An 11,233-nucleotide genomic window follows, 5' to 3' on the forward strand; every position below is an offset into this window, starting at 1 on the left:
GGGTCGGCAGGGCGGCGGGTGGGGCCGGCGGGTGGCGGCACGGGGCCGGCCGTGCGGGCCGGGCCGGGCCGGGCGTCAGTCCCCGCGCCGGGCGCCGCGGAGCGGGGCCTTATCAGCGCGAGCAGCTGGCGGCCAGTCAGTGCGCGAGCGCCCCGGCCCAATTCAATGGCCATTGTCCGCCGGCCCCTTTGTTCGGGAGGCAGCCACTTCCTGTGGGGCCGGGCTGGGGCGGGAGGGCAGGAAACGCTCCGAGCCGAGGCCCAGACGTTGAGGCCGCCCGAGCCCGGGGTCAGAGGCGACGGCTACCTGCCCCAAGGGGCGCCCTGGGCTTGGGGGTGGGGGGTCGGGGGACTGCGAACAGATGCCGGGCCTTGGCCAGGACTCAGACTCTTCGGAGTCTCAGTCTGCCGGTCTACGGGTGGGTGGGTGGGCCAGAAGGTCCCCGTCTGGGGAGGTGATGGTGGGGGCTGGGCTCATGAGATCAGATCCTGTAGAGACGGGGGGGGGGGGGGGGGGGGGGCAGGCAGAGGAAGCCTGAGGGATATCCTCAGGCAGAGGGGGTGCCCCTCCCAGGCCTGCCCTCCTCTCCCACCCCTGGCTGGGGATGACTGGCTCCTAGAAGCTCGGAACCGCTGAAGGCAGGACTCGGATTCCATGGAATGGAAATCCAACTCCCATTGCCTCTACAGGAGGAGAGAGTGCACTCAGGACTCCAGGCTGACGACTGGACTGTGACCTGGAGGGGGTGGGTTGTGAGGGAAACTGAGGCCCAGGTGCTGCCCCACCAGGGGCCAGGCCTCCCATTCTGCCTTCCCCTGGGCTCTGCTGGGCAGTCTCGCCCACTGAGGGCCTGGTGTCTTCTTGGGGCCCCCCACCAGCCCTCTGATGGGCTGGACGATGATCACATGCTCGCCCACAGCTGGAAGTGGGACCTCCGGGTTGGGTGGGAGATGGGAACTGGCACTCACCACTCCTGTCCAAGCCCGTCAAGGCACAGATGGTCATGGCCTCCTCTGCTGTCCACGCGGAGTGGGCCTTCCTTGACCGGCCCCCATCCTGCCTCTCTCCCCAGTGTCCTGGGATCTCTTGCACTTCCTCTGAAGCCCCCATGTGGCCTGCACTGCCCTTCCTGCCCCCCAACCTCAATCCAACTCAATGAGAAAAAACTGTGGCATTTCAATGGCAGAACTTGATGAAAAGTTAGTAACAGAAGGCTTGGAAGAGGACCAAGCGGACAGTTGGGCAACCTGGAGATTGAATGCGGCAGGAGGCTGCTGTCCGAGTCCAGAGGGGCTGGCAGAAGGGCGCCACCCAGCCCCCATGTGGCTGAGTCCCCACGGGGACAGTGCTCCTGTGACCCTGAGCAAGCCTTGCACCCCTCTGAACTCCTTAGCTGTAACACGGTGATTTGTGCAAGTGAAGCGAGGTGTCAGACGGAGGGCGCCTGGCACAGCTGTGGTACTGAGGGGGTGCCTTACAAAGGGCAGCAGGCACCCACCCGGAAAAGAGGGGAGCCATGCCACCCGAGTGCCTTAGCCTTAGGAGCTGGAGGTCACAAGGTCTAGGAGAGGCTTGAACTTGAACCCATCTAAAAGGCATCTACCAAGTGGTATGGAATGGAGGAGGGATAGGGGGACAGAGCCACAAGGGACACGGAGGAATGGGCCACAGGGGTGTGCAGAGCTCCAATCCCACGCAGGGTGCCCGCCCCCAGAGAGCAGAGGGGAGGTGGGAGGAGACGCCCCCTCGAGCTGTGCACTCCATCACTTGGGAGGGCTGGGAGCAGCCAGTGCCGTGTGGTCCAGAGGGTGTCTCCCGGGCTCAGCAGCAGGATTTCCAAACGGAGCCTCGCCATGTGACCATGTGGGCCAGCCCGGCACGGGTGTCAGGGACCTCGAGGAAAGGTCTGTGTGTCACCCAGAGCAAGGTGGCCAGTCCTACTATCCCTGCACTGTAGGGGCCCTGAAGGGGGACGGCAGGGGATGGGAGAAAGGTGTTCCCCGGGGAAGGACCCAGAACTCCAGGGGAGGAGTGGTCTGGCCGTGGTGGCTTTTGGTGTGTGTGGGGGGAGGGAGGGGGTTTGCAGAAGCCCCAGGAGAAGACCAGAGGGTGGTCAGCAGGGCCTGGCCCGGGAAAGGGAGGGATAGTGGCTGGGCTGCTGGAGCACACGTGGGTCCTTTGGCCCTGGGGACCATAAAAATGTTAAAATATAGTCAGGAGACGCGCTGACAGCCTGAGAGCCCTGGAGAAGGTGTCAGCACGGAGGGGACAGCAAAGGACCCTCCGAAGAGGCCGAAGCCCGGGGTTGAGGGTGGAGGTGGACAGAGAGCAGCATCCTACTGTGGTTCCGGAGAACAGCTCAGTGTGAGCCTGACCAGCATCTGTCCTGCCGGCCCTGTGCTCGGCTGCCCGGCCCGCCCCTCCCCTCCCCTGCAGGGCCTCCCCCGCCCAGGTCATGCCCTCAGCCCTCTTCTCCATGAGGGAAAGGCCTCAGGGGGCGCCCTCAGGCTCCGCCAGCCACTGTGAGGGACTGTCCCCACCCGCTGGGCAGGTCTGACATCCCCTAGGGTCTGGGGCTGCCTGCCTGAGCCATTCACGACTCTTTGTCACCCAGCACCCAGCGCCACCTTCACCTGGCACCCAGCATGGTGGTCCTCACAGGCCATCACTGCTCAGCCTCCCAAGTCCCCCAGGCCACCCTGCCCCCTCCCCTACGATGTAGAAAGAGGCCCAGGCAGTGCCGTGGCCACACCTCTCTCGAGCCTGCCCCCCCCACCCAGTGCCCATGGCCTGCCCTAGGTACTCAAGCCCACAGCACCCTGTCCCCACTGCTCTGGGGCGGGGACCCACTGCTCCCCAAGACGCTCTCCTCACGCCCCCGCCGTGGCTGGTTCCTGCACAGCTGTTAGCCCTTCGCTCGGGTCCCCCTCCTCCGGGAAGCCCCCTATGGCATCTCCCAGCCCTGTTGCCACCTGTCGGGCTCCAGCCGCTCGGCACACGGTCGGGCTGAAGCTCAGAGGACGGATGGCTGGCGGACCTTGCCAGGCCCTGGGGGTCTGGGGGGTGCAGGGCCCCAGGGGCACCCAGCCCTAGCAGACTTGGCCAGAGGCTCCTCTTGTGGGAGGTCTCTGTGTGAATCACCCCTCAGGCCCAGGCACAAATGCAGGAAATAGCCATTCTGTGAGACTCTATTTTCTCCAGCAAGGGAAAGTCTGTCACACGAAGGGCATTGTTCCCCGGCTCGTGCTTTCCGGTGGGCACGGTCCGCGATGGGGCTTGCGCGTTCTGGGGGCTCCCGGCCGAACTGTTTCCCTTTGAGACCCAGGGGCGCCTCGAGGGTGGGAATATGGGGCCACGGTGCAGCCACCAGCCTCAGGGCAACATGGACCTGCCCCAAACCCGTCTTGAGTCCCCAGTCCCGGGAGCCTGGGTTGTAGCCTGAGTGAAGTCAGGGCCAGGATTCTGCCGGCCACCCACATGCTCTCCGCCCTCTCTGGGCCTCGGGGTCCTGTCCAGGCTCCACCCCGACCTTGTTTCCCCCTCTCCAGGAGGGCCGCCCCGACCCACCCTGTGCCCCCTGCAGCCTTTGAGACCTGACCAGGGGCTGTGGCCCCATTCAGCTTGGCTGTGGCCTTCATGAGCCACTCTGTCCTGGGGGGACCCTGACACCGTTGGGCAGCGGAGGGGCACGTGGCACTCACATGACACCACCCCCGGCCACTTGGTCAGTTGCTGCCCTTGGACCTGACATCAGGTTCCACACGGGGCACTTGGGGTAAAGGCGGGGGTGTGGCTTACATCTCAGCTCAACTGTACCCAGAAAATGGCGGGTGCGCTGGGGGGCTCCCACGAGCCCCTGAGGAGCACTGGTAAGGGCTGTGGACAGCTGATGCCCCACTTCTCACATCCTGCAGGTTCCCAGTGAGGACCCTGGGAATCTCGGGGTGCAGGGACCACAGACCCGGTGCTACCCATCACTGAGCCCCAGGTTAGAGGTAGGAGCGGTGGTAGAGGGGCAAGCGCCTGGGCTGGAGGGCGGAGGAAGCCGGGCAGCCAGGAGGGCAGGCCCCAGGTGGGTGTCGGGGCCTTAGGCAGGGTGGTAGCAAGCAGGAGGGGCGGCGTGCGGCCTCGGAGTGAGCAGGACCCCAGCCCCTGGCCCCAAGCACTTGAGTCCCAGCCTGGCAGGCTCCGGGGCGCAGCTGGCAAGGCCAGGCCAAGGAGGAGCCTGGCCTGAGGGGAGGAGTGACCTGGCCCAGCTGTTCTGGGCAGGACAGACCGGCAGACTGAAGATGGGGGCACAGGAAGCCAGAGGCAGGAGCCCAAGTCTCAGAGAGCCAGTGGAGACACAGGTCCCAGTGATGCTGAAACGCCGGGCTCAGGAGGTGTCCCCTGAGCAGGAACGAGGAAAGGTCACAGCAAGGCTTCTGGAACAGGGAGGCACGCAGAGCCGGGCACCGCTGTCAGGGAGGAGGCAGCAGTGGGAGCAGGGACAACACAACCAAGTTCCCTCCCAGGAGAACAAAACAGAGCTTTGTCTAAGTCACAGACACAGAACTCAGGTGGAAAGGCCCTTCACGGGGCACAGGGGGCCCTGGGGGCGGAGTTCAGTTTCTTGCCACCCAGGTCATACCGACCTCCCTCCTCTATCCTTCCTACCTCTGGCCCCCACCTTTTGTCCTCACCCCCTGACAAGCCTCCTCCCACTTGGTTGTTCTGAAGCAAATCCTAGGTATTGCTTCATATTTCAGTTTGTATTGCTAAGAGACTATTTCCCAGAAAGGGATTACAGTGCCATCAGCACGCTGGTATCCAGTCCGTTTCCAGTTTCCTGGACAGTCGGTCTAATAAAGGCCTGCACGTGGCCCACATGTTGTAACTCCTTCATGTATCTCTCAGATCTCAGTATCCTCAGGTCCTCCCTGGCAGTTGTCTAGCATTTGCCCCTGACCATGTATCTGCTGAGGACCAGCTGTTGAGTTGTGGGCACAGTAGGTGTGGGCCATTGCTCATCAGTGGTGTTCTCCTGTTTGGAAGTACATGGTTTCTGGTTGTCTTATTGTGTATATTTTTTTATTGTAGTAAAACATACCAAACATAAAATCGACTGTTAAAACCATTTTAAAAGAATAGCATCACAAAGGACAAAAAGGAATATCAATATGTGTGACATGACTCACAGATCAGAGAATGTAACACATACGCAACTACAAACATAGCTTCAGAAAACAGAAAGCCACAGATGACACTCAACCTGCTTTAACTCCTCTCTGCACACAGATAGCTCAAGCAGCCACAAGCAAAGATGTGAATAATTTGGATAATGCAATAAATAGAGCCACACTCTTTTCTAGTACAAATGGCACATTCTCCAAATCAATATGTTTTGAGCCCCAAAAGAGGCCTCAGGATGCCTTCAGAAGTAGAAGCAGCCACACGGAAGGGAGGCAGACAAGGAAGCTGTGCACTGCCTGCCCACTGCCCCTGGTGCTGTAGAAAGTGATTCCAACCTAGAATTCCATACCCAGCTGAGCCACCATTGGAGTATGAGGTGGACTAAAGAACATTCTGTCACACTGTCTCTGTCATGTGTGCTCTTTTGAGGACCTGCTCTAGGAAAACAAGAGTGTAAAGGAAGAGAGAAGTCCAGCATGCAGACCCAGACACTTCACATAAGCCTGAGGAAGTGAGCCCCAAGGCTGTGGGGAGAGAGGTCTGCAGGGCAGCTGTGCCTTGTGAGGGTCAGCCATCCAGATTGGGCAGCTGAGGACACGGCTTCCCCCAGGAGCAACGGTTCTGACACATGCCTGACCTACGCCTGAGGGTGGGCTAGGACCCTGGCAGATCAGAAGCAGACATGCAGGGCAGCCTGTCCTCTGGGCTGTGCGTGGTGCCTGGCCTGACCATGGGGGCCTGTGGGCTCTCTGTGTCCCTGCGCACTGACCGGGGGGCTGAGGCCACACCTGGCTGCTCAGGCTCAGCAGGGCCCCCTCTCCCGGGGCGCCTTCTGCTGAGCTGTTTGTCAAAACAAGGAGAGCGTGGCCTGGGAATGCTAAAGCCAGGGCTCAGGACACACCGTCTGGAGGAAGTTACGTTGCTGGGACAGTTGCCCCCAGCAGCTTCCAGGGAACCAAAAAGTGCTATTTCATAACTGGCTCCTGCATGTCTACTTTGCTATTTTTCTTTAAAATGATTTTTTATATTCTTTCTCCTGCATGCACAACACACTTCACACTTAACTGTGTGAAAACCAGTGACGCCCCTTCCCCAGGCACTGATGCAGCACAACACTGATGGAGGGGAGTCCCCAACAACAGGGGGGGCATCCACAACAGCAGGGGGTGTCCCCAATATCAGGCGGGGAGTCCCCAACAGCAGGGAGGGTGTCCCCAACAACAGGGGGGGAGTCCCTAAGATCAGGGGGGCATCCCCAGCAGCAGCGAGGCATCCCCAGCAGAGGAGTGTGTGTCCCCAGCAGCGGCGGACAGGAGGCCACACAGAGGCGCCCCGGAGAGACCCCGGCGGACCTGGGTGCGGGAGGGGCTGGGTCTGGGCGCGGAGGCCTGCCCATGTGCCCTCCCAGGTCCTCGCAGACCCCGCGGCCATTCTGACTCAAATCCCTCCTGTTGGTTTTACCCCACTTCTAGCATTTGTAAGGAAAAGTGAAGGTTAATGATACAGAGGTTAATTTTTAAGAAAAAAAAGCAAAGCAAAGAGGTGCGATCGTGCCGTCAGCCACGAAGATGTGCCTTGGCAGCAGAGCGGTGAGGCCGGTGGCGCCGGCGCGGGACCCGGCGCGGCGGCCCTGCTCCGAGGGTCTGGCCTCCCTGGAGGCTCCGGGCTCAGGCCAGTGGGCAGGGTCAGCGTGCACTCCGTCCACGAGGCTCAGGCCAGAGAAAAGACCCGGATACTAAACCTGGGGCTGGACAGCGACACCAGGGCCCCCTCCATCCACAACGCACCTGCCCAGACACAGACGGAGCCCCTGAGGCTCTGAGTTACAGGAAACGGCACAGTGGGTGTGGACCAGGGACCGCATGTAATGCCCCACGAGGCTGAAACATCGTGTCAGGAGACAGGGACGCACCGCCAAGAAAGTGGCGGCAGGAGACAGTGGGAGGTGGCAGGGCCTTCCGGAAAGAGCTGCCTCCCAGTGGCAAAGCCCCTCCCCAGCACTGATGCCGCGGGGCCACAGGCAATGCTGGGGCCACGGCGGCTTGAGCGGGGGCGACGCGCTGTGCATGGCGGAGCACAGCGCTGGCTTCGGGCCTCCTCCTCGCAGACTTCTCACGTGACATGGTCGACCCGCACTGTTTGAGCTCCTGCCGGCGTCTCTCCTGTTTGTGGCTGAGCCCGGCCCAACCAATGCATTACACACACCGTGTAGTCGGAGAAAAGAAATGCCTTCAGCCCATAAGTGCACAAACAGCCGGGCACCTGGGTGGCTCAGTCGGTTCAGCGTCTGACTCTGGATTTCGGTTCAGGTCATGGTCCCAGGGTTGTAGGGTTGAGACCTGTGTTGGGCTCCACACTGAGCATGGAGGCTGCTTGAGACTCTCTCTCCCTCTGCCCCACCCCTGCTTGCACTTTTCCTCCCTCCCTCTCTCTCCCTCTTTGTCTCCCTAAAATAATAAAAAACAATAATAAAATAAAAATTAAGCAAAACCCCGAAGCCAAAACTCATAGCCGTCACCAGAAGTCCTTCCTAACTGACCTGAAAAGAAGAAACAGGCTTCCCCAGGCGCCCAGCAGGCTCGGGGCTGCGGTGCCTTTCCCCCCACTGCTCCCCGGGAGTGCCTCCATCCACGCCCGGATGCGCTCCGCACGCAGCCGCAGAGACGCAGAGGTTTGGGCACACGCGCGCACACATGGGCCACCAGCACCACTGAGTGACGTGGGCACAGCGGCGCCTACTCCCGGCCTTCAGGCATCACGGCTCCTCTGTGTGTGGTGCCCAGCCACACCCCTACAACTCCACACTGTCTTCCTTGGAGCTCCACCCACCCCTCATCCTCACACCTGCTGGGAGTCGGTGGGCTTCCAGGCCCATGTCCCTGAACCTGACCCTCCCTGACTGTCCTCTGGCTCAGCCCCTCCAGACATTAGCAGTGCACCTGCTCTACATGCCGGGCCCTGGCTGCAGTGTTCCTGTCGGCCCACCATCTGGCCCTCACAACTGGTCCTGACCTCCATTCTGAGTCTCATATCAGGACCCCTGAACAGTACCCTCACCTTTCTGGACTGTGGCTTACCCATCACCCCCAGCAGGAAAAGGCCGAACCTTGGAGGAAGCCAGTGTCCACCTGTGTATCTGCCCAGGCTGCTGGGCAAGGCCTGAGGGCAGCCGGGTGCCGCCAGGGAGCCCGTGGGAACCCCTGTGCGGCCGCTGAGCCCGCTCTGCTCCTACAGAGAACGGGAGGCAGCAGCCAGCGCCCAGCCGGCGCCGAGGAGCAGGACCTTCCGGAGCTCTGGTGGCACCCCGCTGCCCGAGGGCCCCCTGACACAGGACTGCCCGCTGCAGTGCTCCCTGTATCCACACCCTGGGCCCCAGAACCGTGGCTGTGGAACCTTACGTGGCACAGGACGACTAAGTCCTTCAGTGAGAAGGGGAGATAAGCCTGGATCCTCGGGGCGACCCAGGTAATCACGGCGTCCCTATGAGGAGGCGGCGGCGCAAAGCTGCGAGCAGAGCCAGGGAGAGGGCCAAGGGGCGTGGGCGCCTCTAGAAGCAGAAATGGCCAGGGCAGGTGCCCTTCCGGAGCCTCCAGAAGGAATGCAGCCCCGGCAACGCCCCCGCCCTCAGAGCCGCAGGGCGATAAATCTGTGCCGTCTTAAGTCGCCAGGTTTGCGGTCCTTGGTGTCCATGGCGCTGAGACACGGACACAAGGGCTCAGGACCAGCTCAGCCTCTAGGTGGGGCTCAACAGGGCCTCTGGGACACCAAGTCCCAAATACAGGGGCGGCTTTGGGATGCACCTTTTCCGTCGTGGCCCCTCCTCCTCCTCCAGGTCTCTGGGAGGGGCGCCTCCTTGGCTGCCCCCCTGCATGGAGGGGGTACTTGGCCTAGTCCCTCTTACCAGGGACCCCTGGTTCCAGGTCACCTGGCACAGGGTGGGCTCTGCAGGATCTGGCTGGACTCCCACCTCACCAGAGAGACTCGCCCCCACCCGTGGCCTCCCAACCCCACGTCCACATTTAGGGTGCAGGGCCACGTCCTGGACTAAGGGGAAGGCCGTGTGGGGTGACGGGGCTAGGGAGACATCTTGAGCTGTTTTACAGGTACGTTTTTCCTGTTTTAAAATTTTTAACTGAAATCTACATGACACTAACTGTTTCACTGTGTATACACTTCAGTGGCCTTCACCATGTGCCACCATCACCAGCGCTCCGAGTGTCACTCCTTATGACTCCACGATGTTTGGCGGGAGCACCCGGTGTGCCGGTGCGGCTGTCAGCGGGGCTGGCGGAGGGACGGGCCGCGGAGCCTTCTGGCTGTGCAGCCAGGAGCGTACGTAATGGCTCAGACGGCCACACTACTTCACAGGGGCTGCACCTCACTGATACTTTGAAGGGACATAAATTCTGTAGTCTAGGCTACAAGTCACTTGCGTGATGAAAATGTGACTCGCCTCGCCCCCCAGTGTGAAGGAAACAGTGAGATGCTGTGTCTTCCCAGATGCTCCCAAAGCTCCCTGTGGCCCCTCCTCGGCCTGGGCACCGGCCATGCCGGCTCAGCCCTGTGATCGTCCTGTGTTCCAGTGAGGGAGCGCCCCTGGGGCCCGAGTGTGTGCAGGAGAGGCGCACCTGGCTGCTGGGTGGGGTGGGGCAGCTTCTGGGACGGGCCCTAGTGTGTCTCTCTGTCCCCAGGACACCAGCGAAGGCTCGGAGGTGCAAGCCCCTGCAGGGTGACTGGGGGCCCGGAGCTCCAGAGCCCCGTGAGGCCTCCTTCCCCGGAGCCCGGGTGGCCCGGACTTTGTCTGTGACACAGAACGTGGTGGAAATGACTGCAAGACATCTGAGGTGGGTCATGGGAAGCGAGGCCTCCGGACCACATGCTAGGGGAGCGGCTGTGGTCAGAGAACCCCGTGCTCTGGGGCCACCGTGCCGCATGGAAGGACACACGCAGGAGGCGGGCCGCTAGCCCAGCCAAGGGCAGACACACGGCAAAGAAGCCGCCCGGGTCATGCAAGCCCACCAAGCCTCCTGAAGTTTTTGGGCCGTGTGGCCTCCTGACCACAACTGCAGAGAAACTCCAAGGGAGAGCGGCCCTCTGGGCTGGGGCCACCATGGACCAAGCCAGTAACAAATGGGTGCTTTGAGCCATGAAATGTTGGGGTGCCTTGTTACACTATGCAGCAAAATTTGGATAAAGACTTGCGAGGCAAGTTCAGGGCCGGGTGGCCAGTCCCGCCTGGGCTGTTAGCCCTGGGGCCAGAGTTAAGAGATCAAAGCAGGTGCAGGGCTCAGCTCCCCTACCCCACCGACCTTAGTGGCCCCGCCGAAGCAGTGGGCAAATTTGGAAGGGGTCCCCAGATTCACGCCCAAGGAAGGTGTCCAGCTGTCGGGGCCTTTCCACAGCTAGGTGGGGTGTCAGCACCGTGGGACTTCCCGGGGATGGAGGTGGCAGCAGGCTCCAGAGGTGAGGCCCTGACAGCTCTGGGACAGGGAATGGAAGCTCCTCCCAAGTGGGGCAGGTGGGCAGTGCCTCCAGGCCAGCTCCCCTCCCTCCAAAAGCCCGCAGGGGAGGAGCTGGCTCTGCCACGGCCCTGGTCCTGCCCCTTTCCCAGACTCTTCTGCCTGCCCTCCTTCCAGAGCTTCTGTCTTCCCGCCCAGCAGGCTCCCTGGAGATGGCTACACTGGCCCCCACCGCCGCCGGCGCAGCGACCGACTGACCCCTTCCTTCCTCTTCTCGCAGGCTCCACCAGGCAGCTGCGACCCCTGACAGGTCTCTTCAGGGGCCAGCCTCTCCCCCACTGGGGCCTGACCCCGCCGTCGCCCCCACCTAATCTCCCACGTGGGCTGGGACAGCCGCTCGGCTCATCCTGCCACAGCTGGACCGCGAAGTCCCGAGTCCGGCAGGTCCCCTCCGGCCACGCCCGCCAGCCGGCACCCTAGGCTGCCCGCGCGCCGCAGCCGGGGTCCACCTGGCTGGCCCTTCCGGCTGGGCTCCCAGGGCGCTCCGAAAGGGGAGCGCCCCACCCGCGCGGTCCCCCCACCCCCTGCAGGTGCCGCCCGCC

This window comes from Suricata suricatta, chromosome 9, assembly GCF_006229205.1.
Source record: "Suricata suricatta isolate VVHF042 chromosome 9, meerkat_22Aug2017_6uvM2_HiC, whole genome shotgun sequence".
NCBI classification, from domain to species: Eukaryota; Metazoa; Chordata; class Mammalia; order Carnivora; family Herpestidae; genus Suricata; species Suricata suricatta.